Here is a 5,000-nt window from a genome sequence, read left to right on the forward strand (position 1 = left end):
TGTTTGATCTGCTGCAGTCTCTGACGAGACAGCCAGACGTTACCCTACGGAACGAGCTCAGAGCTCATTATTTCCGATCTTCGGATAGGCCTGAGACCAGGCACACACCACACACCGGGACAACAAGGTCACAACTCCTCGATTTACATCCCGTACCTACTCACTGCTAGGTGAACAGGGGCTACACGTGAAAGGAGACACACCCAAATATCTCCACCCGGCCGGGGAATCGAACCCCGGTCCTCTGGCTTGTGTGTGTGTGTGTGTGTGTGTGTGTGTGTGTGTGTGTGTGTGTGTGTGTGTGTGTGTGTGTGTGTGTGTGTGTGTGTGTGTGTGTGTGTGTGTGTGTGTGTGTGACTGTGTGTACGATAACCTGCCAGGCGATCCACAACACATCATCTACACCTACAGGGAAAGAACGCGAATTTGTCTTGTAATAAAAAAAAAAAAAAAAAAAACAGTGGCTGAGCGTAGTGCCGAGGGAGGCAGATGGGGCTCCACAGGTCAGGCCGCCACAACGCTGCCATGGAGTGTGTGTTTGGACTCGACGGGTGATGTGTGTGGCCGCCGTGCCTCCCGCCTTTTACTGGCTCATCTCGACCTGAGCTCCAGTCCATCACTGCTGCAAGCTAATGACTCTTAAGGTACTGATTATTGACCAATAACTTAGGAGTGGAATAATTTACGTTTGTTTCTCTTCCCCTCAACAAATCTTCAGCGGGAATGAGATATGCGCGCGCTGCTCTGTGTAGTGTGCCGGCATCCTTCCTTCACTCCTGTTCCTAATGCTGCGTCTGCTTCTCCTTTGCCTTCCTCGCCGCGCCCCACGTTCCTTCATTCACCCTGGCGCCCCTCACCTTCCTGCCCCACGCCCACCCTCTCCACTCCCTGCACTTCATCACCTCCACCACTCCGAGTCTTCATCACAAACTTGTATCCATAAAGCCTTTCCGTCTTGCTGGCCTGCAGGCACAACGTAATGGTCAGTAATGCGCCTCTGTCGGTCAGGTAGTGGCCGTTGCAGCTCATTATCGTTGGATATAACAAAAAAGAAGTTCAAAAAGTTTATCAGTAGCTATGTCACCCAATAGTCGTTTGATGCTTGATAGTAAGGTGAAATCTTTCGAAATATTTGTCCATAGCTTTTTACTTCACCGCACGTTGAAGTTTATCCTTGAAATTATGCGTGACCTTCGCGTGCAACTCCACGTTAGTAATCTAGTAGTTTTTTTTTCTCTCTCTTTTTTTTCCCCCTTTTCTGCTTTACACTAATCTACTTCGCCTAACTTTGTCCTTGAGATGCCAGACAAACTAAACATCTCATCTCTCTCACACCGGCACCCGTAATACATTAACCTAACCTACCATTTGAAGGAAGCTAAACAAAACAAGGAAATTATTTGTTCAAGACTTTCTATCTCCATCTGCAACTTCTGACGCGGACATATGTTTGTTTATAAGGCTTAAAAATTACAACTATTATCATGCTTTCTTCTCGTCTCCCGCTGTAGGTTAGTACGGGAAGGGAATGACAGAGAGAATAATATTTCCGTACACACACACACACACACACACACACACACACACACACACACACACACACACACACACACACACACACACACACACACACACACACACACACACACACACACACACACACACACACACACACACACACACACAGCCATACGTATCAAAACATCACCTTTTGTAATTAACTGGCGTAATCATACAGAGTCACTCTCTAAATTATCTTTCATATCTATCAATCTATCTATCTATCTGTCTATCGGAATGTTCCCTCGGCTGCCTTGCTGCTCTGTCGATGGTTTCTGGTATCTCGTGTTGACATTATTTGACAGACTAGTAGGACTGCTCGCCCAGGCACTTGAGAACAGACGAGGAAGTAGAAGAAGGGGGAAAGGATGATGATGATGATGATGGTATAGAGTATAGACTATAGAGAAAAAGTAAAAAAGAAAAAAATAGACAAGCGAAGAAGAAGGAAGAGGAGGAGTACGAAGAGGAAGAGAAGGTGTAGGAGGAGGAGGTGGAGGAAGAAGAGGAATAGGTGATGATGATGATGGTAGTGATGGTATAGAGAAAAAATAAAAAGAAAAAATAGACATGCTGAGAAGGAGGAGGAGGAGAAGGAGGAGGAGGTGTAGGAGCAGGAGGTGGAGGAAGAAGAGGAAAAGGTAATGATGATGATGATGATGATAAGAAAATAAAAATAAAAAAAAGAATGACAAGCTGATGAAGATGGAAAGACAAAAAGAAACAAGAATGAATGAATGAAAGGGAGAAAAGAAAGAAAGAATGAAGAAACAAAAACAACAACAACAACCAAACAACCAACCCACACACACACACACACACACACACACACACACACACACACACACATACAATGATAAGAGGAAGATAAAAAGAGAGAGAAAAGAAGAAGAAGAGAAAGAAAGAGAAAGATATAAAACAAAATAAAAAAAAAACATCAACAAAATAGTATACGTAGGAGATAAAGAGAGAGAGAGAAGAGAAAGGGAAAGAAAAAGAAAGAGGAGATAAAACTAACTACAACAACAACAACAACAACAACAACAACAACAACAACAACAACGGAAAGACGTGTAGCGCATGTACGGAGGAGAAACGAAAGAAAACATTAAAGGAGGAGCAAGTGGAACACATCATGGAGTCAAGCAAGCACAAGAGAGCGTGTGTTGCAAAAACGAGTAAGGGCTTACTTAATACAGTGGCTGAAGTGGTGGTGGTGGTAGTGGTGGTGGTGGTGTGGCGGTGGTGGTGGTGGGGAAACGGTTCGTGTGTGTGTGTGTGTGTGTGTGTGTGTGTGTGTGTGAGGTGACAAGGCTTGGTTCGCCTGTTTGAGCCTCGCACTCGTTAACTCCTTATTAAGCCTCATTTCTGCGTCACCTTGGCAACTAACACCATCCGTTCGTTCCTCCTTCCCTCCCTCCCTCCTTCCCTCCCTCCACTGCTTCTCCTCCTCCTCCTCCTCCTCCTCCTCCTCCTCCTCCTCCACCTCCTCCCAGCCTCGACTTGTTCTCAGTAGTGGTGATGGTGATGGTTGAGACTGTTTTATGTTGTCTGTTGTAACTGCATTGTTGTGTTGTGTTTAAGTGGCAGTGGAGGAGGAGGAGGAGGAGGAGGAGGAGGAGGAGGAAGTGTCTACGTTACTGCAGTTTTTATTGTCGTTGTTCATCTGCGCTTTTATCTTCTCCTCCTCCATCCTCCTCCTCTTTCTTATCACAGTGGAATGGACAGCAAGAGTGACTGAGTATCGTAACGTAATCTGTGCTGCCCCTGAGGCCCTTAGTAAGCGATTAAGGTCAGCAGCTGTACTTTTTCTTGCGGGTTCCTGTTGGACTGCGGCTGTTTTACCTGACGAAGGGAAGGTGTGTGAGCAGACCACGTGGCACCGTTGTAGAGAGAGAGAGAGAGAGAGAGAGAGAGAGAGGTAAGAATCGAACAGAAATGCGAGTGAAAAAGGGCAAGGCGAAGATGAAAAATGAGAATAATGAAGAAAAACATCAAACTACGGATGGACAAGACAGGCGAAGGCAGGAAGGGAGGATGGAAAGGAATAAGGGAGGGAGAGCAGGAGCAGGAGTGATGCTGGCGGGAACAGTAGCACAAGTAGGTGACGGCCACGCAAACAGATCTGGCTGGATCGATAACAGTGATTGCTTGACGTAATGGTCAACTGCGGCCTATCCTCAGCACAGGGACCTCGTTGTGTGAAAGAAGAGGGAGCGAGAACTACTTTTTCCCAGGCACATGATAGATGGGTGGTCCCGTCCTGCTACTTGGCGGGCGTCCTCCGTCCCAGCGCTTCCCTCCCCTGCATACCAACAGAATTACCACCCGCTCTGCCCTTCGTCATATCACTGCTCCGTCCCCTGACCTCCACTCCTCCACTCCTCAGCCACCAGCCATCCCCACCCTTCCCCAGCTCTCCCTTCACTTCCCCTTCCCCCAACTCTCAACCAAACCTCCGTGACTGCCAATAGCAACACTGCAATTCGAAGTTTTCTTTTCCTTGCATCATTTCTTTTTATTCATTATACTACGTTTCTTTACGACAATACGGTCATTCCCTTCGTAATAATCCATTTTCTCTCTGTTAACTCTTTTCTTTCTCCCTCTGAAGAGTAGTTGGCGCTGGTTATTTTCTGTTGGCGGGTAATATTATGTAGGAAGTTTGTTTCGCGTTGAATAGTCAGCCAGTGAGTCGTGTTGGCAGGTTAGGGCACCTTTGGCCTTCACCTTCACCCTGCGTCATGGTTGTGGTCTTGCACACGGACTCAACTCTCGCCTAAACGCGTAAGTCGTGTCGTAAGTCATGTCGTTGGTTTCCTACTTACTGCTTCTTGTGTGTGTGTGTGTGTGTGTGTGTGTGGGCCGAGCTTTCATAATGTCTAGCTGCATCTGTTTGTTTGTTAGTTTGTTTTCCTTTCTGTCAGTCAAATGATTGTTATGTTTACTACTATTGCTAAAACAGCAACAACAACAACATCAACAATAAGAATAACAACAACAACTACTATCACTACTACTTCAATTAGATACCGTCTCGCTACATCAAGTTTTTTCTTTTTCTCGTCCACTGCCCAGCTCACTTGGTGCTCCTGGTCTTGGTGCGTATTGCCGCTCCACGCAGGCCTCGGAGGTGTACATGTACCAAGTAAGTGTGGAAATAACATCCACTGCGGGGTGTTCATCACTACTTGTGGGGAATACCACTCTCTGCGTCCCGGGCTCGCTCTGCCACCACTAGGCTTGCACAGCTACTACTGTTAGTATTTTTACAACCTACGTAGCAGTGATCTCACTTCACAGAAATTACCAAGGAAAAATGTTCTGAGAAGTATTTAAATCACGACTAGACGGAGATAAAGTGAAGTGGTTGTGCTCGGCGGGCGGGAGCCGGGAGGGTCAGCAGGCAAGGAGGTCCTCGGTACTACGCACTGCTTCCT

The 5,000-nt window shown here is 46.6% G+C and overlaps 1 protein-coding gene and 1 long non-coding RNA gene across 5 annotated transcripts in view; both read left to right on the top strand.

The window, feature by feature from the left end:
* LOC123517714 overlaps window positions 1-5,000 on the top strand; it is a 34,322-nt gene that overhangs the window by 10,567 nt on the left and 18,755 nt on the right. Inside the window, exon 1 of one of the 4 annotated variants that reach the window (XM_045278079.1) lies at window positions 4,447-5,000. This exon is cut by the window's right edge and continues 703 nt beyond it. The exons of the other annotated variants lie outside the window; for them this stretch is intronic. The gene's annotated coding sequence lies outside the window, so the exon portion shown is untranslated. Of the gene's footprint in view, window positions 1-4,446 lie in introns of those variants that run through there. 4 annotated transcript variants of the gene reach the window in all.
* Window positions 1-5,000, top strand: part of LOC123517715 — a 23,886-nt gene that overhangs the window by 131 nt on the left and 18,755 nt on the right. The gene's annotated exons all lie outside the window — the stretch shown is intronic.

This window comes from Portunus trituberculatus, chromosome 42 (genome assembly GCF_017591435.1).
Source record: "Portunus trituberculatus isolate SZX2019 chromosome 42, ASM1759143v1, whole genome shotgun sequence".
Classification (NCBI taxonomy): Eukaryota; Metazoa; Arthropoda; class Malacostraca; order Decapoda; family Portunidae; genus Portunus; species Portunus trituberculatus.